Source organism: Balaenoptera physalus (genome assembly GCF_965194825.1).
Source record: "Balaenoptera physalus genome assembly, chromosome: 3".
NCBI lineage: Eukaryota > Metazoa > Chordata > Mammalia > Artiodactyla > Balaenopteridae > Balaenoptera > Balaenoptera physalus.
Window position 1 is genome coordinate 80,179,487 of NC_138890.1, and position 24,587 is coordinate 80,204,073.

At 40.3% G+C, this 24,587-nt stretch overlaps 1 pseudogene across 1 annotated transcript; it reads right to left on the bottom strand.

Annotated features, from left to right (window-relative positions):
- Positions 1 to 2,580: 2,580 nt before the first annotated feature.
- LOC309657709 (large ribosomal subunit protein eL33 pseudogene) lies at positions 2,581 to 15,876 on the bottom strand (annotated as a pseudogene). The gene is made up of 2 exons: positions 15,720 to 15,876; positions 2,581 to 3,082 (listed from the first exon to the last, which is right to left on the bottom strand). The product of its transcript is annotated as a large ribosomal subunit protein eL33 pseudogene (transcript).
- Between the last annotated feature and the right edge of the window lie 8,711 nt (positions 15,877 to 24,587).

Below are 24,587 nucleotides of genomic sequence, written 5' to 3' on the forward strand. Positions count from 1 at the left end.
TTTTAAGCAGGTCAGCCGCCTTTGCTCATGCTGTTTCCCAATACAGGTGGCATTTTCTATCAGCATGTACTTGTCCAAATCCTCTTGCTTAAAGGTCAAGCTTAAATCTCACTTCCTGGAAGAAGTTGTACTTGAGTCATTTAGCACATGTAATCACTCTCCTTTCTCAGAGAAAAGGGACAAGAATGGATATTTTCTAGCAACTCCTGTGTTGGATCATCACCTATCTCATCTAACATTTACACAAGGACTCCGTGAAATAGGTATTATGATCTTGGTTTGGCAAAGGGAAATGAACTGACGTATCCACGGTCACGTAGCTAGGAGGATGTGAATTCAGGTCTGTCTGACAGTAAAACTCTTTCTACCATGCTGTATGACTTCTTAGAACTTTCAAGGTGTTTAGAGCAAGATACACATTCCTTAGCACTGCCTTAGATACTGTTGCTTGGTATTTGCAATTGTCTCATGTGTGGATTTTCTACTCCCAGCAATGGTTGAATGCCTTTGAAAGCAGTTCCTAGAAACACAAAGAAGACATGCCCTCCACCTCGTAGCAGTTTGGCACAGAGTTACAGACACGAAGTGAAAGGTATTTCCTAACCCATTATAGGGAGTCCGATGGAAGTCTACAGAGGATACTGAGGGAGACACAAAGGATGGAGTGGTCTCTTTCTTCTACCTGTGGACGGTGGGGTAAGGGTGGGTGGGAACAGAAAAAGATTTTGTAGAGAGATGATACTTTAGTTCTTCAGATGAGCAGGTATTTGTCAGGAACCAGGACGACTTGGTTCAGGGGAAGGGGAACTGAGGAGAGGCTCAAAGGATAAAACATCCCAGGCAACAAGAAGGCACTGGGCCAGGAACCACAGCCAGGTGTGTGTGCTGCAGAGTGGTAAACAGCTCAGTATGATTGGATCACACATTGAGAGGGCAGGGCAAGGGGGACATCCGGACAAGAGGCTAGAGGGAGAGGAGGGCAGGGGCCAGGACGTGAGTTTCTTGAATACTTACCGAGTTTGAATTTTATTCATTGTTTCTTATGCCACTGAAAGATTTTAAGCAGGGGTACAGTTTAATCCAACACAGAACTTTGTTTTGTATATGTATGTGGTAGGGGAATTATTTGAAAGGTACTTAAATAGTAGACAGGAGGGCAGTAAGGAGACTATTGCAGTTATCCTGGCAGGAGGTGACGAGGACCTGGATTAGTGAGGTGCCATGAGGTAGGAGGATAGTCATGGAGACACAGGCAGTCTAGCTTTCTTCTGTGGACTGCCTGGAATGCTTCTTGCGGGCAGGGGTCATCGCATACTCTGTTGGCCTTTATAGTACAATCCCAAACACTTGGACTCCCTATTTCTTACGCCTGCAGTGCTAAGAGCTGCATTTGCTGTAAAATAATGAATCAGAGTGGAGATGACTGCAAAGCATGACAGTCCTTTAGCATTTGAACTTCCCCAAGACAGGGAGTGAAACTTAGCCCTCCTTTCTGCAGTGTCCCCATGTGGGCAAAATTACCATCATCATTAGCTGGTATTAGAAGCAGTGAATCGTAGATGAAAATAACTTTAGAATTAAAAATAACTTTTTCAGAAAAGTCAGGAGGAAAAATCAGAATGATTACCAAACTAATTTTTCTAGCAGGACTCTGGCTATTTATATTCCCATATAAGTGAAACTGAATTATATGAACGAGTGTTAAAGCAATTTAAGTGTTTCAAGTTCTTAATTGTGTGTCCTTGAAGCCTATCATATTTGTGGTGGGTAGCTGTAAATCTGTGTTGACAGGTGTAAATTTACACTAATAAGTTAATAACACAAGTAAGAAAGCAAACCCCAGCTCCTAGGATGCTGGGTTAGCTATAGAACTAACAGTATCAAGAAAACACAGATCCAATGTCACAGATCCAATCCAATCAATTCCGATTGATTTTTCCTCTTGATTAGACTAAGATGTGTACAGATGAAATTATAACACTTGGTATTTTTCTCACCTGTGTTTTTCACTTATTAAGCTTATTCATCACACTTCTCTACCATTTCTACATCTAGAGGTCTGCTTTAAAGGTGAACCAAAAAAATTAAATACACAGCATCTCTAATGAAGGCTCTGGCAGAGTTTTCCATTCTCTCTATGTGCTGTGACACTGCGAACCTCAGCAAGCTGTTTATCTTCCACGTTCCAACTTCTAGGTTTCTTCTCAAGATCTGTGACAGCTCAGTAAGTGAATGTTTTCTTGTTTTGCGTCCTCTGTACTTCATCTCGAATCTCCTTAAAAAGGGGGAATTCTGTCCTGTCATCTTTGATCATCTTCAGTTCCTAATAAAATGTCTTGGCACCTAACAGGTGTCATTTAATCTATGCTAGATGAATAAGGACAAATGTCTGTCCTTCTGGTACAGGGAATATTGTTTTTTGGTGTGAGATTGGGTGAAAGAAGGAGATACTAGTAAACTAAATAGATAGAAATCATTGAGAAAGTAGGAAAACACCTGGCATGGCACATGATATGTTCAATTTTATGTAGGCTGAGTTCACCAGAAGCATCACCTTAAATGAAACCATTTTGGTGGATCTTTCTTTTTTCTTTTTTTAACAAGAGAACAAATCCATACTTTTATTTATTGACTTTTCAATAAGTTTAAGTCCTTGAAGGGTACAGCATCACTTGGATTCTGTGTCCAATGGCCTTAGCAGGAAGGTTGCTTCGGAATTTGGCACGAACCGTGCCACTGTTTGCATGAATGCAAGTTACATTTCCCCAGATTACTCTGGTTTTGTTCGATTTTCCACCAGGAGTTACTGTGTTGTTCTCTGCTTTGTGCACATACGCACACCTCTGGCCTGCATAGAATTCAGTTTCATCTCAAGCATAAACACCTTCAATTTTAAGAAGAGCTGTGTGTTCCCTCAGGTTCCGGGGACCGCACTTACAGCCAGCAAAAATGGCCTTGGACCACAGCCTTCCAGACGTATTTGTCGGTTTAGAAGTCCTGCGCCCAGTAGGCCTGCACGGGCTCCAAGACGGCCGAGAGAGCCTTTTTGGTGTGATCTTCAGGATTTTTGACCTCTTAAGCTCTGAACCATGAACAGTTATTTTTTAACAGTAATATCCACTTAAAAATTCAGACTTAGAAAAACAAGTCTTCAGGAACTTCTTTCTGAAAAAGTGAAACGCTACAAAATCTTAATCATATGTACAGATAGCTAAACCTTGAAGGCCTGCATGCACAGCTCGAGCGGTTATATTGTTAGCTCTGCCTCTGGTGGGGGGAGTTGAGCTAGGTGGGGCACCAGTCACCCCCATGGTCACCTGGGCTGCTCTGCCTCTTCAAAGTGACTAGGCAAGACTCTCCATCCTCTTGATCTTGGAAGAAATGATTTTAGCTTTTCACCATTGAGTATGATGTTAGCTGTGGGTTTGTCATATATGGCCTTTATTATGTTGAGGTAGGTTCCCTCTATGTCCACTTTCTGGAGAGTTTTTATCATGATTGGATGTTGAAAGTTATCAAAAGCTTTTTCTGCATCTATTGAGATGATTGTATGGTTTTTATTCTTCAATTTGTTTATGTGGTGTATCACACTGATTGATTTGTAGATATTGAAAAAATCATTGCATCACAGGGATAAATTCCACTTGATCATGGTGTATGATCCTTTTAATGTGTTGTTGGATTGGTTTGCTAGTATTTTGTTGAGGATTTTTGTGTCTATGATCATTAGTGATACTGGTCTGTAATTTTCTTTTTTTGTGCTATTTTTGTCTGGGTTTGGTATCAGGGTGATGGTGGCCTCATAGAATGAATTTGGGAGTATTCCTTCCTCTGCAACTTTTTAGAATAGTTTCTGAAGTATGGGTGTTAACTCTTCTCTAGGTGTTTGATAGAATTTTCCTGTGAAGCCATCTGGTCCTGGACTTTTGTTTTTTGGGAGTTTTAAAATTACTGATTCAGTTTCATTACTGATAATTCATCTGTTCATATTTCCTCTTTCTTCCTGGTTCAGTCTTGGGAGATTGTACCTTTCTAAGAATTTGTCCATTTCTTCTAGGTTGTCTCCATATGCAGTCTGCCTGTACTAGTTTCCTACTGCTGCCATAACAGTTTACCACAAATTTACTCATTTACAGCCACTTCCACAGTTCTGTAGATCAGAAGTCTTTGTGGGTTCTACTGGGTTCTCTGTTCCCGTTCTCACAAGGCCAAAATCAAGGTGCCAAACAGGCTGGACTCTTCCCTGGAAGCTCTGGGGAAGAATCCATTTCCAAGCTCATTCTGATTGTTGGCGGAAACAGGTTTTTGCAGTTGTAGGACTGAGATCCTCATTTCCTTACTGGCTGTCAGTCAAGGTCCACTCTCTGTTCCAGGGGGCCCCTGGGTTCCTTCCCCTGTGGCCCCCTCCATCTTTAAGCCGGCAGTGGTCCATTGAATCCTTCTCTTGCTTCAAATCTATCACACTTCCCCTTTGCCCTTCTCTTCTACCATCAGCCAGAACATGTTCTCTGCTTTTAAGGATGCATGTGTTACATTGGGTTACTCAGACAGTCCAGGGTAATCTCCCCATGTTAAGGTGAACAGGCTAGAAGCCTTAATATTCCACCTGCAAAGTCCTTTTTGTCATGTAACAAAACATATTCATGTATGTGATATCTTAGAGTCACAGTTTCTGGGGACTAGGGTGAGGCATTTTTAAGAGGCCATCTTAGAAATTCTGTTACTGCACCTCCCCAAAAAGAGGTCTTCTATAGAGGATATCTATGGGTAACAGTCTATTAACAAAGCACTGTCACTTTGCATATAGCCTCGATGAGTTCCCTTTAGGTCTAGTTTCTGAAAATGAGACATTTTATTTGATTAATTGAAAAAGAAACCAGGTAACTAACAATAAGAGGACTGAAACTTAGGATGTGTTTCATGTGCATGTAGGAACTTGCCTGTGCACAGAAGGTGTCAGTTCATCTCATGGTCGCTCAGCTATGTTATGGGTACTGGTAGCACCATGTGTCGTGCTTTGAATATATCATATCTCAGTGCAGCATTGAATGAGAACATGGATGCTGATGATTGTCAAATCTCAGGTAGTAAATTTATGTAGTGGGAATTACCACTCTTTGGGATAAAGCTTCCTTTTTTTTTTTTCCAAGCTAGAAAATGCTTATAGGAGCAATTCATGTCATGAAGGACTATCAGTGTATATATGCTCCTATCACCAGCTTCCAGGTGACATGCAAGAGAAGCTAGTTAACTTTTAGTTACTAATTCAATAAGGAATTTCAATAACCCAACAAATTAAAATAACTGGGAAGTGCAGATTTAATACTTGAACGTATACCATCAATCTTAAACTTGCTAAATAAGAAAATCAAACTCATTTTCATACTGAAGAATAAAGGGATTACTATGTAGTATTTGACCCCCAAAAGGTGTTGTTAAAGTAATGTTATAATCGATGGAAACTGAGAATTTAGGAAATGAGAGAACATGGAGCCATACGTCAAAAGTGCCCTAAGACAGATACAGGTAGTAAATCTCTACATTACATATTTTATACAAGATACCTATTTTATACATTCTGTTTTATACATCCCCCCACCTTGTATGTTTTTCAGGCTTGTTGGTTTGCTTATTAGCTTTTAGAGTATGGAATTTTTTTTTTTAATAGATCTTTACTGGAGTATAATTGCTTCACAATACTGTGTTAGTTCCTGTTGCACAACAAAGTGAATCAGCCATATGCATACACATGTCCCCACATCCCCTCCCTCTTGAGCCTCCCTCCCATCCTCCCTATCGCACCCCTCTAGGTCATTGCAAAGCACCGAGCTGATCTCCCTGTGCTATGCGGCTGCTTCCCACTAGCTAACTATTTTACATTTGGTAGTGTATATACATCAATGCTGCTCAACATCACTAATTATTAGTATGTACTTTTATGGAAGAAAAACATGTAATGATTTGGGATGGGAAAGAAATGTTATAATAGTAAAGAAGGCATTAACTAGATTTATTAAAATTTAAAAATAAATGTGAAGTGGTATAATATGGATGACTGTATACTGACCTGATAAGCAATTTCCATACATAACTTTTGATGACATTGTGAGATGTTATGACCATTGGTGAGATCTCATATTTCTGCAGACATTTCTGTGTCTTTAATATGAGAATCATGGAATCTCCTCTAAGTTTTCTCCCGTGAGACTACTTGTAAGAGCAAAGCTAGTTGGTACTTATTTAATGCACTGAGGTCCTTTGCAGGGCACCTTTAAAGCACTGTTTTGATTTAATTCTGAATCAACTTTATTCCTGAGTTTGGAAAATCAAATTTTAACATGAACTTGCAAATAGCCCCAGTGCTTCACCCCTAATTCATATTCCAGCAACCTTCACCGTAGCAGGAAGCAGAGTCAAGCTGTTGCCATGAAGATTGTTTCAAGAGCTCAGAAATCCTCAAGGGACCCCTTTATCACTGCTTTTCAAAGAAGCCTTTATTCCTCTCTTCTCCTGTTTCCTGCAAAGGGAGTTGTGTCTAATACTTGAGGACATGGTGAGGCCAAAAAGGACCTGAGGACTCCTTCAGACTGTGATCTCCGGAATTGTGAAATCTATCATTCTGTCCCTATCCTTCTTTCTTCCCACTCTACCACATTGTAACAAATGCTGTTGTTTTGTGAAACTTTACTGGATGGTAAAACCTGCTTTTTCATTTTTAAAGGACTGTGCTCCCAGGCCAATTGACATTTGTCTTGTTTTAAGTCTTCTGTGTAAAGGTCCATCAGACTCATTAAAGTAACATTTTTGGACTATGTTATCTATTTGAAGATCTTAATATACAATTAACATTTAATTTGAATCTGTGTGTTATGCCACCAAATAGGTAACATATCCATTCAAGACAGAAAGAAAAAATTAAATAATTTTTGCACCTGCATAACACCTGGAGAGGTGCCAGAAGCTTTCTTCACTCTTGATATACAATTTTCTTTATTAATGGGCACCAAAAAGTGTCTTAATCTAAGCCAATAATGTTAACTTTTATTTCAAGGTATGTTATGCTTAAATTTTTTTTTCCTCTGAAAGGTGATGAGATAGTAAAAATAAAAAAAAGTAGAAAAAAGTGTGTATTGATATTGCTAATTACAGATATGAATGTATAGGCAAAGTTAGTATATGGATTTAATGTATTTCAATGTAAATTTAGAAATAAAAATCATCTCACGTATTTCATCTTATATGAGGTAACTGGGAATTGCTATTTCACTTTTGAAAGGAAAAATAGAAGCTTTTTATTTTATTTTTTTGGCCACACCCAGTGGCACGCGGAATCTTAGTTCCCCGACCAGGGATCAAACCCGTGCCCACTGCAGTGGAAGCGAAGAGTCCTAACCATTGGACCGCCAGGGAATTCCCAGGAAAAATTGAAGCTTTTTAACGTCCCAACATTCTTAGGGAAGCATAGTTGTCCTATTTCATAGGGGACATGGAGAAAGAGAAAATAATGTAGATTTTTAAGGAGGCTAAAGGAGGTGGACTTTCTCAATCATATTTATACTCAGTCCAACAGATCTTAACATTTTCTTCTGAAAAGAATATTAATCTTGGTCATGCATTATCAGACTAGGCTGTGAGTACATTCTGGCAGAATATGGATGTATATGAAAGTAGAATATGAATATATATGAAATGTATTATATGCAATATATAGATTATTTATAATGAGGCAGAAGCTAAATTTGTATTTATTTTTGAGCTAAAACATTAGAGTTCAGGAATTCCCTGGTGGTCCAGTGGTTAGAACTTGGTGCTTTCACTGCCGGGGCCAGGGTTCAATCCCTGGTTGAGGAACTAAGATCCTGCAAGCTGCGTGGTATGGCCTAAATAAATAAATAAAATAAAACATTAGAGTTCAAAGACATTACAGGTTATGGGAAAGCAAAACTGACCCATGAAGTATGAATTTATTCTTCTCTGAAGTAAGGGCTTTTTCAGTGGCAAAGCTTGAGAATGCTGATCTGTATGCTGGGGAAATTAGTGTTTGGACAAGAAATAAACTAATATATTCTGTTATGGTCTAAAAAGGAAAATAATACTTGCCTTCAGCTATTTAGAATTACTGTACAGATCCAGGCTTACAGTAAGATGACCATTTTCCCATTTTCAATTATTTGAGGATATAAAAACAAAACAAATATCATTACTGAGTACATGCTATATACAAGCCAGAACTGTATGTACTGAAGTGGCCAGGGCAGGCAGAATTCATGGCCATAAGGAGGGCAGGCCCTGGCCAAGATTCAGGGTAGCAGGAAAGGTCTAGCCAGGTGGATGGAACATAATGTCCCATAACATGTAGAAATTGGCAAGTGGGAACAAATGATTTCTTAGCAAGTTAGAGGCCTCGGGCTGGTCTAAAGGAGGTAAAAAGAATATGTTGACAGGCAGGTGGAAACAAAATAATGAAATGTCCAGAGGGAAGCATTTGGAAAGCATCAAGTCGACCTGGTTGCAGGTAGGAAAACCAAGTCCTTGGGAGCGGAAGAAAGTGACCGGCAAGACTTCTAGTTTAGCAGAATCAAGGCATAGGGCTTATCATCAACCTGGGACTCAGCAGGCAGGAACCTTCCGGGGATCTGGGGTCAAGCCTGTTTATGGTTCTTAGAAAACTGCTGTCTTGAATGGGGTTGGGGTGAGGCTGACAGCAAGTGTGATTTGATGCTTGTCCCTCAGTACTGACCTGAGTAGCTCATGATGGTTATCTTGTCAGAAAAGGGGACTAATTCTAGAGCTCAGAATAAGGAAGAAAATGCAGACAGTAGTCATATATATAGTCTCAGGTGAGGAGTGAGGAAAGCTTCTGGCACCTCTCCAGTTGTTATGCAGGTGCAAAAATTATTTAATTTTTTCTTTCTGTCTTGAATGGATATGTTACCTATTTGGTGGCATAACACACAGATTCAAATTAAATGTCAATACATGCTTTAGTGTTTTAATCAATGTACATACTAAATGATTTGAATTGGAAAAGGAATTTTGGGAATAGAATCCAACGTTAAGCTTGACAGGAAGTGAATATTTGGACAAGGAATACTGGAGCATTCTACCATGGCATATGTTCAGGTTTAGCATAAGACTACTCTATTTTTCAAACCAATCTAGGGATACATAACGAAATCTAGATAGAATGGGAATATTAAATTAAAAATTCGCTTGTTAGAATGGAATTCAGACCTTCCATGTAGAACTGCAGGAGAAGTGCAGTCAGCAGTGACCTGTAGGAATGAGGACCTGGCTTGATGGAGGGAGAATGGGAGAGTCTGGTCCAGCGAGGACAGAAGTACAGTTAGGAAGAGCCCTGGAAAACAAGTTCTCTTTCAAGTTGCACTGGAAGTAGGCATGCACTTGCTTATGCTAGACTTGGGCTTTGTGTGGCAGTCAGGATCAGTACACAACACCCCCTTTCTTTGCCCGTTCCGTTGCTGCTCTTGGGGTTTTGCAAGCTGCCTGCTCACATGAATCTCCATTTTGTCCACGCCTGGCAATAGCTGCTCGGAACCTCGCCTCTGGCAGCTGATGTGTTCAAGTGTCCAGACCTGTCATGATGCTCTCCAGGAGGGGCGTCAGGCTGTCATCAGCTCTTAGGCAGCCCCCAGCTGACACAAAAGGCCTTTCACTGAGTGCCCTTTTCTCTGAAGCTTTTGAATTGCATATTTTGATAGCGGTTGAGGTAAGAAACAAGTTCAGAATCCAAACTGAGGCATTCAGTTGCTCTCCTAACCACGTGGCCTAATTTCTTTAGTCACTATTTTGCGGTTTGGGCCAAGTTTGCATAGTTTTGACAATTTCAAGACCTTAGATGCAACCATTGATTTCTTCAGAAGGGCTGTTGCATGGGTCATGACAACTGAGCAGCTGGGCACTTTCTTCTCATCCTCATCATAGCCAAGGAAATGAAAAGACCACAGGTTTAAGTAAACTAGATGAAGCTAATCTTTCTTCCTCTGGACCCAGCTCAAGTCCGCTTCATTCTTCAGCAGAAGAATGTCAGGCCCTGCCTCTGAGGTACTTCTCTTGCCATAGATGATGTGACACAACCATACTCTTGACCAGAATCTAAGACAAATCTTGACCTTAGCATGTGAGAATTACAGAGTTTTACCCAGATTTCTTCTTGCTGTTACTCTGCTACTGACCTGTACACCTATTGTGATAACTAGGGTTCAAACTTGTTAACAATTTTGATAAAATGATTTTTCTTTCCTGCTTTTCTTGGTACCCCTATCTTTGTTTATTATATACGTATGCTTCCAGAATCAGGGTCCAATGTACTTGTGTAGTGGGTGTTTATTTATGGCTATCGTTTATCCATTATGCCTTCTTTGGTAACCACATCCCAAATTTCTTCAGGGGCCATGCCTTCCCCAGTTGCAGAGATGGAATACATGACCCAGTTTTAAGTCATTCATGTTTCACTAGCCTGTGACATGGGTTCAAGGCTAGGCATGTGACTCAAGCAGGTTCCATCAGAGTGAGAACGAGAGCTGTTTTGTAGACTCTATCAATAAGCACAGGCTTTAGTTTTTGCAAGCTAAGGTCTAAGGAACTGTATAGTATGGAGCTTTAGCAATCATTTATGGGCCATTGATGGTGATTGTGTTAAACAATGAAGCTAATACACAGAGGAGAGGAGAGCTAAGTAGAGGTGACAGAAGCAGACCATCTTGTGACGTCATTTGAATCCTTCCAAGAATCCATGTCTTTATTATTTTTTTTAATTGAAGTATAGTTGGTTTACAATGTTGTGTTAGTTTCTGGTGTGTAGCAACGTGATTCCATTATATATAGGTATCTCAAGAATCCGTGTCTTAACCCAACTCTGAGTCAGTTTATTCTCTACTTTGCTTTAACAAGTTTGTCTTGGATTTTCGGTATCTTGAATTTAAAAAAAAAGTAACTGAGCATTTCAGTCTAATGCTTGGGCTTGGCTACTTGCTGACAGGCTTCTTGATATCACCTGTGGTCTGGGTCTTTGATCATCTTCACCCACCTTCATACTTTCTATGCTGGGTTTACACCCTGTTGGGACATCTTGATATTTCATATTCAATTCCGATGCTCTTTTATAGTCTGGATGAAATTCCAAGATATAATAACTGTGTTTTTCCCCTTGAGTATTTTAGGAAAGCTTAATGACTCAATAAATAAATTACCTCTTCAATAACTCAAAGTGGAGAGGCTTCAAGGAATTTCACATAACTGACCACTGGGTACACAAATATATTAAGGTCAGTGGCTCATTAGTTTTTCTTTCTCTATCGTGGATATTGTTATATCATTTTACTTTCTTTGATCGTGACCTTTCTGACATTCTACTTGGCTGGCAAGTAACAAGATAACTGCTCATAAAGGGAAGAGATGATGAAAGAGATTTCTGTAATAGATTTTACTATAATGGGATCAGAATGGCCGGGAAAGAAAAGGAGTAGTTAGAGGCAAAACATCCCATGGTTCTCACTACCATGCATCTTGTGGTTTTCTGAGAAATTAAAGATGACCTGAGAAGCGAGGTTCAAACAACACATTTTGAAATCAGTAACAGTCCTAGGGACCTTCTCCTATAGACCATGGACTGTGTGAGAATGGAGGTTGGTTCTGGGTATTATGTTGAAGCCCAATCTGTGTTTCAAAATAAAGGCCAACTTAAGCCTTTTAGCAATACTAACAATGCCCTGTGGTAGACGTTCCCATTCTGCTCCTTGTGGTATCCAGTACCTCTTTTAACCCTAATTGTACCTTTTTAATTGGAGCTTTCCCCAAACTCTTCTTTTTTTTATGGTTCATTCTGTGCTGAGGGGATACAGATGCCTCATGGGTCAAAACCAAACCAAACCAAACCAAACTGCTCCACAGCAAATTGAGAAACACCTGAAGTTTTCTCCATTCTTGGCCCTCTCTTTCCTTGATTGCTTCCAGCTCTCCTTCTCTGCCCTTCTACTGAGGTTCTCCCCTCTGCTTTTTGATCTTGATCCATTGTGTAAAACATTTCAGCTCAGTGCTAAGAAAGTAGCTAGGAAAGAAGCTTGCAATACGAGGGGCAGAGAGGCTTCTGGAGATAAGGAGGAGCGACAAGGGCTTGATGCTTTTAATTTGGAAAGTCTTCATAGAAGAGCTTAAATATGAACAGTTTTGAAAAAAGGAGAGTCATCATGATTTAAGCAGAGAAAATGTAAGGGATTACTAGGAAAATGAGTCAGCTGGAGAAGATAATCCACCTTTGTTAGTTAGAATTAGATTCAGTTGTTAATAGGAAATATTAGACTTAAAAATATTAAACAAAAAACAGTTTATGAAACATCAGTATGTTAGGATGTTAACGTGACACTTTAAACACTAGTCTGGTGCTTTGTGGTCATCAGGGATCCAGGCTCCTATCATTCTTCTCTTACCATCTGAGGTCATGGCTTTCATTCTCAAAAGTATTACCTCTTGGTCCAAAATGGCTTCTGAAGCTGTAGTCATCAAATGTGTTTTGTAGTTGGGAAGAAGGAAAAGAGGCAAAAGGGGAAACTTTTCTTCCAGTGAAGTTGGTTTCCTTTAAGCAGTTTTCCCAGAATTCCCATACAGGACTCCTGTTTATCTCATTGGCCAGAGCTTGGTCACATGGACATACCTTGCTGTAACATTGTCTGGGAAATGTAGTCTTTTAACTGGTTGCATTTCCATCCCACATAAAATCTGGTCTTGTAAGTAAGGAAGGAGGAGGGAATGGCTCTTGGATAGCAGCTTGTACTCTGCTGAAAAAATCCTTGAAATCTATGGTTGCTTTTTAGGAGATACACTAAGTTATTAGAAGCTTTACAGACCTGCAAGGAATTTGGTTCTTCTTATTTTCAATGTATGAATTGGTAAGAGTCTTAGTAAGAATATTGGCCTTGAGGGTAATGACTTGGGTATAAGAGGATGGAAATTGTAATTTCTGAGAAGGGGTTTATAACATTTGGTTATGAGTAAAGTAGAGAAGGATGTAAAGATATTTTAAAGTTTGGGGGTTAAATATGACAAAAATGGTCAAACAGAAGTTAGGAAGGGATGAGTAGCCCACAGTAAAATATATGAATTGAACACTGAAAAAATTGAGGTAGATTTCAGTTGTATGCTTGTGGTACTGGACAAGGGTGGGGAGAAAGCCTAAAATAAAGTAAACAATGGGTAGTATTTAGAAGTAAAACCAGTGCATTTTAGTGTTGAGGTTGGCCATCTGGTTGAGAGGCAAGTCATATAAAGTAAATGAGTGAAGGGGAACACTTGTAACACAATAGGGAATATTGGAAATTGTAGGGAATATTCTAAAGGGGCAGCTGCTGCTTGGCTGCAGCCAATCATTGCCATCAAAGATATCAGGCTTAGGTCTTCTACTTTTTCAGGAGAAGATAGAAATCCAGACTTTTATATAACCTTCCAGATTTAAAAATAATTGTGCAGGTCAAGCAAATATGTCTGAAGACTGGATTTGCCCAATGGATCAGTTTTGCAACTTCTGATCTAGTTCAACATCTTTATTTTACTGAGAATGGGAGAGATCTAGTGACTTGCCCAGGGTCACAAAGCTCATCAGTAGATCCCTGCCTCTTGACTCCCCCATTGTCTTCCTACTTTCAGAGCTAAGAAAGTCACATGGAACTGTTTGGTGGAAAGGAATAATCAGGGGAATTGGGCGTTTCATATAGGTTTGCAGTTAACTCCAAAAGTGCCTAGCACAGGGCTTAGCATTCAGGGGCATCTATCAATGTTAGCTCAATCTCTATGTGAATTGTTCAAAACATGTAGGTTAATGAATGAAATAGAGGAAAAGGAAAAAGCGAAAGAGTAATTATCACACCTTGGGGAGTCCCCATAATTAACCATGGAAACAAGATAATGAATTAACAAAGATGGCATCCAAGGAGCAGTCAGAAGCAGCCAGGATTTCTTTGTGAACCTCGTGCCTTTACCTTTGCCCTAATTACAGCTTTAGGCTGTAAATGTTTTAATTTGGGGGTAATTTCCAGCCCTTTAATAAATTTCTTTCTAATTATACTGCCACCTTAAACTTATAGCCTCATAAGAAAGTGTGGTCTTCAGAGAATATTTCTTCTCCCTTTAGTTGAAATTAGATAGATTGATTAATTTTGGCTTAAATTTCTAAAAATGTGCAGTTGTATCTTGAGATTATCCCACCATTAGTGGTTAAGTGTCTCCAGAATAAGTAATTACTGTCACTAAAAGACAAATTTGTCAGAAGAAATGTCCTTTGAAAATCCCCTTTTTGGTATAAATATGTCCTTACGTGTCACCAAAATTTGCTGTATTATCTTAATAACATAGATCACAGGGAAATAATTTTTAAAGTGACCAGTTCTATTTTAGGTTTTAATGTGCATAGTGAAATATATTTGTAAGACACTGTTTAAAGTTCTTAGGAGAGAAGTCCCTGGAAACTAGAATTTTTAATTTAATGCTCATGTTAGAATCTTGACTAGAGAACACAATGGAAAGACCTTGGGGATCTGGTAGATTCCATAGGCAATTTATCTCAGAACTAACTGCTTTTGCAGTAGATTTTGCTTACAGTAGTAACAGCCTGTATTTATAGTTTGTTCTCCTGGCAATTATCTCACAAAACTGAATTACCTACAAGGTCAGTGGTGCTGGACTAAGGTTACATACTGGTAAATTTTTTTTTTTTTTGATTGGATTTATCACTGTAATACCCCAGCTAAGCAGTGCTGGAATACAGTCACTAAAAAGAGAAGAAAAAATGTCTATTAATCATTTGATGTTTAGCCATGCCCTTATACTTTTTTTCTTTCCTTTTTAGTTCCAAGTCACATATAAAATACCTACAGATCTCAACAAGAAAATGGGATTCTTCTCTGCTATCACCTGAAGCTGCTGTGACCATAAAACTAAAAAATTACATTTTGTCTCCTTGCTCATAAAGAATTCCCACCAGAGCGGGTCCAATATCTTATCTTTCTACCCAGATAGTGCTTGTTGCTAAATACACAGAGCCTGATTTTATAGTCTTCACTCAATTCTGACTTCCACCATTTTCAGTGGGGGCGGGAAAATTCTTATGAAAAGTTTATAAATGATGTGAAAATGGGCTATAATTTTGTAACTTGCATTCATTGTCATCTGGGATCTGTTGAGATTCTTTTGAGTAGAGTCAACCCAGTTCAGAGTTGTGTGCTACAGGTCTGCAGGATGGAGGAGAGAAAGCATGACCTCATCACTTGGATGGGAGTTTCTGACATTGCAGGGGCAAAGATGATGAAAATCAAAGATACCCTTGATCATAGAGTTTTGAAAGCAACTCTAAAGCTCCCAGGGTGGACAGAAAAGAGGCCTTTCCCATCTCCACTGCATCCTGAGAAATGAGATGCAGCAAGAAGGATTTCAGGTTCTTAAATTTGGGGGTGTCACATAGCCCTCTGAGAATCAGATAAAAATTATGAACATTTTCACCAGAAAAAATATCCGTAAAGATACATACATAGAATTTTGTAAACTTGTGGTTTTATTTATTAAAAATTTGAAAGTATTTATTCCCTAAATACTTCTCTGGAGTTTTTCGGGGTCCTGGGGCCCAGGTTATGAATTCCTGGAACTCTGAGGATGATTGTGGAAACTTACCTTGGACATCTGTGTAATTTGTGTTCTCCAGCTACACTTACCTAATCTTATATTCGGGGTGATGTTAACAGTAATAACCTGTGCTGTGTGTCTTTTGTGTCTGTCTGCCAATTCAGGAGATCTGTCTGCTGCAAAGTTCATTTCTCTCCCCCAAGTAATCATATCTGGAAGTCTCTGAGATGTTTCGGTTGTGTTCATGATCAAGGCCAGACAGTGGTCATATGATGTCCTCTGGTCCTGGTGCCTTTGCTGGACACTGATGCCTTCTCTCTTGGATAGCTCTTGTTCCCCTGACTGTGGCCACCTCTATCAGGCACTGATGACCGCCTGATAGATGATGGCACATCCCTGCCACTTCTGCTGGGGCCCATGGTGTCCTGCTTCTGCTGAAACATTGGAGACTTTGAGGGGCCACGCATGCTCTGTCTTTTCCAGATTTCCAGTGATTCCAGGTCCTGTGTCAAGGAGAATGCTTTTCTCTCTTTTGTGTAACTGTTATTCCAATTAGATGGTTTCTAATGAGTTCTGATTTAACAGTCTTTAGCAAGACAGATCTTTAACTTTTATTTCTACTTCCTTCCTCCTTGGTGTGAAGGGCAAACCCAAGTGACCCCCGATGTACTCAGTCTTCTGCTGTGATTGAAGTGTGTCTCTGGTCCAGTGGTGTTTGCCTGACTCACTCTCCTTTTGGGAGCTCCTCATGCAAACACCATTCCAGGGACCTATTCCCTACTTTATTGGGGGTACTCAGAATTTGTCCTCAACAAGGAAAGGACCAGCATAGATTTAAACTAGAAAATTCAAGAACATCAATATTTAAGAATAATACAGACAATAGTGTGACCTTTGGGGCTTAGGCATATTTTTAGGAGATACTTTGGAGAGCTCTTCCAGATCTCTGTGTGCCCCTCCAGAGACAAACTCTTTGTAATTCTACTCTGCCCTACGTCCAAGCCAGTGTAGTATTGTGAAAAATTGCATTAACAAAATTCCAGGCTCTGACTGGAAATATGCACCTTCTTTATTGTAAATAACTCCATACAGTACCTGTAATGAGTTAGAATCAGGATGATCTTTCTGTCATGATTCTGTTTTTTAGACAATTCATGTACCTCAAACTCCACAGGAATCAATAAAATATGAATCTGAAATAATGCTGAATTTTAAAGCTTAGCATGCGGTTGGTGTATGGAAAAAATGACTCACCATTTTTCTCACTGTCGTTTGAAGGTAGAGGTGTAGATCCATCAAACATTGGAAGCACATTTTGAAAATGCCGATATCTCCATCAGTTACAGATTTGTCATAATTAATGCTGACGCCTCCTGCTGTCCCACTGTATTCTTCACTCCTAATCATTTGTCCTCTTCTTGACATGCTGCACTGTGTTCAGCCAGCTCAGGGTTGGGCTCTCTCCAGTGTTCTGCGTGCCCTCACCTTCAATTTCCTACCAAGCCCATTGGCCATCCTCAAATCAAACAGGAAATTTCCAAACCAGTCTTCATCCATTTGTCTTATGAACTTTCTCTCCCTCCATATCAACTGCATTTTCTCTCATAAACTCTATTATTTAAGACAAGTTTTAAAATACTGAAATATTTTGAGGGACTCCTAGCATAGAAATATATGGGGTTAACTGGGATGTGAAAATAAAATGGAACTTGATATAATTTCTTTGTGAGGCTTATCTCTTAGGTTTCTATATAGTGGGGGGTGGGGGGGGCGGTTGGTAGGAAAGGAGAATTCTGAAGTTGCAAAATAATTCTCTGACTCCTTAATAAGCTCTTTTGTCCGGCATTCTCTTTCAGGTAAATGCTTGGTTTTCAGCTTTTCTCTCTAGCTCCTTTCTGATATGGCATCTTGCCTCATGTAGGAGGAGGGCCCTATGTTATCTTGCGGTGTCGGGGCAGAGGGCCTCATTTTCTGCCAGGCCTCCTCTGGATCTTCTCTGTTCTCATTGGCCTGGTGTGCATTGAGGTGCATCTGACCCCTGGACTCTTAGAAATGTGTGCTGTCACTGCTGAAGTCTGTGACTCTGGCCATTTTCTTTCTTTTTAAATTTCTAGTCTTTTCTCATGCTTTTATTTTTATTTATTTATTTATTTTTGGTTGCATTAGGTCTTCATTGCTGTGCACGGGCTTTCTCTAGTTGCGGTGAGTGAAGGCTGCTCTTTGTTGCGGTGCACGTGCTTCTCATTTCAGTGGCTTCTCTTGTGGAGCACGAGCTCTAGGCACATGGGCTCAGTAGTTGTGGCTCACGGGCTCTAGAGCCCAGGCTCCGTAGTTGCGGCACATGGGCTTAGTTGTTCCGTGACATGTGAACTCTTCCCGGACCAGGGATCAAATCCGTGTCTCCTACATTGGCAGGCGGATTCTTAACCACTGTGCCACCAGGGAAGTCCCCCAAACCACATATCATTCTGAAGAAAAATGGGCATCATATGAATAGTAATAAGTACTATTGTTCTGCTCCTTATCTTTATCTTTTATCTGGGAACTCTAGTCCCACACAAAGTTTTCTGTGTTTATTTCTATGATTCTTTCTCACATGTTTCTCTACGTAGCGTGAATGTATAACCAATCTTCCTCCATGGCCTCTGCTCTCTGGGGAGCCCTGCTCATCCCTTCCATGGTTGTCCAGCACTGACGATGGAGGTGATGCTGTTTAGCCAAGGATGCCGTATCCGTTTACCTGCAAAGTGAGTGCCCTCCGCTGCTCTGCAAATGCTTGTTGCAGGGTCCTTGTTACAGGGGAACCTGACTGCTGTGGTCATGCCGCTGCTGCCAGTCGGGGGGGCCGTGCCTCCTGGCTGCTTCCTGTCCTGCCCTGGCTGCACTCAGATGGGCAGAACCCTTCCCACACGGCCATGAGGAAGTGGCGAGCAGGTCTCTCTCCTCCTGGTACACTAGTCAGACTTCTTACGTCTCAGGGAGTTTTGAGGATAAAAAGCTTATTCAGTATTCACTTGCCACTCAGTTCCATGCACAGCAAATCTAACCTTCTTGCTCCTCTTTTGGTCACTGGGGTGTTGCTATTGGGTCAAGCCTGTAAGCCTTATTTCCTCTTTGGGGATATTTTTGTGTGTTTGGTCTTTGGGAGGTTCCTTAATTTCTCATGCAAATGCAAAATGTGTAGGCTCTTCCAACCTGTTTTCCAGACACTATATCACAGTGGTTGTAAAATTTATGCTTAATCTGGAACTCCTACCTCCACATATAATTTAAATAAATTACAGATTTACACTTTTCTGTTTACAACTGTAAACATACCAAGCAATCCCTTATAAATCTTTCGGTCTCTTATTTTCTGGTTTGCCACATGGTTTCAACAAATTAAAGAAACACTTAAAATATCTGAATACTCTCCCCACTCCCCCCCTTTCATGATAATGGGAATAATTGATTAAACAATCTCTTCGTGTGAGATTTTCTTTTCGGTAAAGGCTTGTCTTTCAGGTTTTTCTCCTCCTCCTGCTCTTTCTAAAGGTGGTATCTTATATTACATCTCCCTTGTTAGGTTGGTTTGTATGACTTTCCAAAAAAATCTGTTGCTTTCAAATTGGGGAAAAGTAAATTAAATGTAGTGAGATGGAATGAAATGACCCTCCCCCCCCCATTAAGATCATAAATAATCTATTGGGAGATTGCACATCCATCCTGGTTGACTCAGACAGAGCCATTCTCAGCTAATGTGTGGGCTGCTGGTGATAAAAGCAGGAACAAGTAGGAGTCAGATGTTCCTTTAGCAAATGATGTCAGTTATTTCTCAAGGTTCTCAAGAAGTAGCTTTAAAATCATCTTACTATGGGGAGCATGTTTCCTTCAGGTGAGAATAGTGGACTGAGCCTCCCTAGGATAATTAATTGATTAATTAACTAATAATTAATCAATTCCTAGTGTGATGAGATGTGCTTGCCCTTAGTCAGGGAGGAATTTAGCACGAGGCTTCTGTGGAAATAAATGAAGACCAACCAAATGGGAACAAGCAAAGGCTATTTATTCAGAGCTTACAAGGGGGTCAGCTACCATCTCTTTCGTTTTGGCAGAAACTCAAAGGTAGGCAGAAGAGTGGGAAAACTTTATAGTGGAAAAGAGGAAGTCTTCAAATATGCCCTGAATGGAGGCCGTTGGCCTGGGGAAGCTTAGGTGGGCTGGCTGGAAGTGGAGCAGCCTATGTGATTGGTTCAGGGTACATACTTGGCTTTTTCTGGTTGGTCCTGAGTTGGAAGGGGGACAAAGATGAAGGAATCCATCAATTATTAATCAAGTTCTGGCTGTTTGGGCTAATTGTTACAGGGGCTCTTGTTTGGCTTCCTGGACTGGTGGCTGGAGATAGTGGTCTGGCTTCCTGCAAGCCTGACATAGCAGGCTGCCTTCCTGGTCTGTTTACTGTAGATCATGGGTTGGTGGTTGCTGCAGAAGGTGGGCCAGAATGTTGCTGCCTGGCCTGGCCACAGTCTGTTTGTATATTCAGTCTCTCATTTCACTTGTGGAGAGTCAACCAAAATCAGGCTCCTTACTGTTTCCTTTCACACAGTTATGGCACCAGAGCTCATCCATCCTTTTGAAGCAGAATAAAACCTCCATGAACTTCCAGCTGAAACAGAAGCCACAAGAATTTTCAAAAACCAATTAGGAATAGGAAGCTAGTGGTGCTCAAACAGTGGAGGGTGGGGTTCTTTGGAGGAGGGAGGTGGAACGCTGGCCAGGAGATAGTTGCTTACAGATAGGCTGAGGGAAGGTGACCTGGGAGACTTGGGATGATGAGAGAATAAGTAAGGAAAGCATCTATATGCAGCAACCTCCCAAGGCCTAAATTCTCACCTCTTGGATCTTCCTTGAGTTGCTCTGAGAAAATGGGCTAGAAATAGAGCCCTAATTCCCAATCTTCTTTCTCTGATTTGCTTTGAGATGCTTGTCTGATGCCTCAGTGAAAGAAGCACTTATACCGGCATGTCAGTGTGGCTTCAGTGGGATAGGAAGGGCACGGTGGTGCTGGAGACGGACACGGTCCATATCAGCTGGTTGGGCCCTGGATGTGTTGAGAGCTCCCCTCAGCCTGCCAACCAATGAAGACCATTAGCTGGAAAGGCCTACAGGCAAACGGGCATCTCCTCTGATTAGGAGGCAGCAAAGCCACTTTCCCTGATCTCTTTTCTTTTTTAAAAAATTTTATTGAAATACAGTTGATTTACAATGTTGTGTCAATTTCTTCTGTACAGCAAAGTGACTCAGTTATACATAATATATATCTTTTTCATATTCTTTTCCTTTATGGTTTGTCACAGAATACTGAATATAGTTCGCTATGCTATACAGTATGATTTACGTTGTTTAACCATCCTATGTATAATAGGTTGCCTCTGCTAATCCAAACTCCCTGAATGGAGGCCGTTGGCCTGGGGAAGCTTAGGTGGGCTGGCTGGAAGTGGAGCAGCCCCCCACCCCACCTCCTCCTTGGCAACCACAAGTTTGTTCTCTGTATCTGTGAGTCCGTTTTTGATTTGTAGATAGGTTCATTTGTGTCATATTTTAGATTCCACATATAAGTGATATTATATGGTATTTGTCTTTCTCTGAGTTACATAGCTAGGTCAATCCATGTTGCTGCAAATGGCATTATTTCATTCTTTTTTGTGGCTAATTAATATTGCATTGTATATATATACCACATCTTCTTTATCTTTTCATCTGTGGATAGACATTTAGGTTGTTTCCATGTCTTGGCTATTGTAAACAGTGCTGCTATGAACGTAGGGGTGCATGTATCTTTTCGAATGATAGTTTTGTCCAGGTATATGCCCAGGAGTGGGATTGCTCGACCATATGGCAACTCTATTTTTAGTTTTTGAGGCACCTCCACATTGTTTTACATAGTGGCTGCACCAATTTGCATTCCCACCAACAGTGCAAGAGGGTTCCCTTTTCTCCACACCCTCTACAACATTTGTTATTTGTAGACATTTTAAAGATGGCCATTCTGATCAGTGTGAGGTGGTACCTCATTGTAGTTTTGATTTGCACTTCTCTAATAATTAGCGACGTTGAACACATTTTCATGTGCCTGTTGGCCATCTGTATGTCTTCTTTGGAGAAATGTCTATTTAGGTCTTCTGCCCATTTTTCGAGTGGGTTGTTTTTTGTTGTTGTTGTTGAGTTGTATGAGCTGTTTGTCTATTTTGGAAATTAAGCCCCTGTCAGTAGCATCATTTGCAAATATTTTCTCCCATTCCGTAGGTTGTCTTTTCGTTTTGTTAAAAGCTTGTAAGTTTAATTAGGTCCCATTTGCTTATTTTTGTTTTTATTTCTATTGCCTTGCACTTTCCCTGATCTTATTCTCAGGCTCCTTGGCAAAGAAAAGGGAAGCCCAGAACCACCTGGACAATATCAAACACCATCTCCTGCCCCAAACAAACAAACAAGCAAACAAAATAGAACAAAATTGAAGCTAGCCTAAAGATCAAACTTCCCTAAATTATAACTCAGCCCTTATTCGAGAACAGAATACCCAAATACATAAATAATGTCTCTAATCTGGCTTTGATATAGGAGTTGAAACAAAACATTGAACCAGATTTATTTACTTTTGATGAGTAGGTTTTCTTTGCTGGATATTGGTTTTACTGCTCAAAAAAAAAAAAAAAAAAAAAAAAAATCTTCCCTTAAGGAAAGTGGTCATAATATCCAAGGCACCAAACTTCTTATACATAGATTTTGTAGAGTGATCTTTTTCATGATGAAAACATTCCGATTTGATTTACTTAATCAAAAGAAGATTTCTGAGGATTAGTCAAACTTCAGTCATTTAGGGTGTGATGCACTGAACTATAAAAAAGAAACCAGTTCTTCAGATATTTGAAGGCTTGTGTTTATACTTTCAATTCTTCTGAAATATAGTTATTAACTTGTATAGTCCTTCCATGATGTGAGTATAGCTTTTATTAAAAGTCATACTGTTTTCTGACTCAAGGAGTTTTGATTCTAGATTAAATCAAGTTTAATTTAGATGCTGCTGCTGAAAGTGAGGACAATCCTGTTTGAATAGTACTGTCACAGAGGGAACTATTTCATCCATCTATCTGTATGGAATGCATATTTGGGAGTGACAAGCTTACCAGAATGCCACCCAAATAGCTGGGGACCCAGATATAAGGATATGTGGTCAGAGCAGAACTTAGAGCTCTGAAAACACTTTGAAAGGGGAGGAGAGGACAAAACCTCAGACCAAGTGACCTGGTTTGGGTGTCTGGTCCCATAGAAGAAGGCAAGTATCCTCTTACTTAACTGCCTTCTGCGTATGAAGTCAAAACATTGTGGGCTGTGCTGCTGAGATGTAGCGCTGAGCCACAAAAGGATTAGCCTAGAGCTCTTTAAATTCTATCTGCTTCAGAGTCTGGGACGAGATCAAACACACAGGGGAGCAGAGTGGTCCCAGATTCAAGGACTAAGGGGGTGTCAGGGAATGAGGGCAAGTAGGCCCCAGAGAAGATGGGAGAACCTAGGGAGAGCACGATGGATTGATTGGGAGGTTTGGCTCAGAGGAACTAACTGCCCAAAATAATGGTAAATGCTAGTCAGAGTTTCTTTAAGGAGAGTTCAGGGATAATGTTTTGAGCAAAATGTTCTAGTGTCTTTAGAAAGCGTTGTTATTGGAGCCTCACATATGGGATGCATGTGTCCGCTCTTCTCTTATTGTTTCCTTATCGTGCTTTGGCACAAGCCTTTTCTCCCACTTTCTAGATCTGGGCTATATGCTGCTGATTGGTCAAATGGATGCAAGCTTGCGCCCTACTAAGCTACCAAACAATTCAGGCACTTACCTGTATGTGGCCAGTCAGTGAGCATATCAGACTGGCTCTGAATTCACGTGATCACCGGGTAGGAACAACAAAGGACACACTGTTCTCTGCTCTGTCCAGTTCCACCAGGCTAGCTCTCTGCTGATTTCAAAGTTATAATATCCTCACCCCAACACATCAGCTCCCTTCCTTTCCACCCTCACTTTCAAACTCTGATGACACAGGTCTAAGAGATTAGTTAATCTTTATCTTCAATTCTTTTCCCGTCTATCCCTATCTCTTATTAAGTCTGTTTAATTTGCCCTTTGCCATGTTTCAGCTGACTCTACTCTGGTAATTGTCCTGTGTGCTTAGATTTTTCCAGTTGTCTCCTAGCATGTCCTGCTGCTGGCAGTATCTCTCTTCCTGAAACCACTTTTATTAGGATGATTTCCTGTTTAAGGTCCACAGTTCTTATGGGTTCAGGCACTTTTGCCTTGTGTGCCGGATCTCTCACCAATGAACCCCATCTCCTGGCTTGTTTTGTTTCCCTGCTCCCTCCATCCTGACCCCTGCACCTGGCTAAAGCCTTTTCCTGACTCCATGCCCCAGGGCCTGAGATGGTCTCCCCTCTGCTCTGCCATTCTAATCCTACCTGTCAGGCAAAGCCCAACCCAACACTCATATTCATCTAGAAGTTTTTCCAGTCAAACTCTAGTCCACAGTGATTTCCTCCTTACACCAGTTTTCTATTTCATCATAAATAACCAGCATTGCCACAGAGCTTCTCCAAAAACACTTTCATATATAGCCTATGCTACTATCTAGTATAATCTCTTAAATTAGTATCCATTAAGCCAATCTTCTTCTTCTTAGCTGCTGGTGGTCAAGATTTTTTTAAAAAATATATTAATTTTATTTTAATTGGAGGGATTTCTCTTTCTATATTTTGGGTTGAGACTAGAGGTTAGTGCAGCAGGTGCAGATTAGATTTTGTATTTAATGTTTCAAGGAATATGTATTTTTCAGCTGGAGACAGATTCAGTTGGTGACAAAAATGAGAATAGAACAGTTTTATGTAAGGATGGGAATAAATTGAGCTAGATGATTATACTTGTATCAAATGACTGA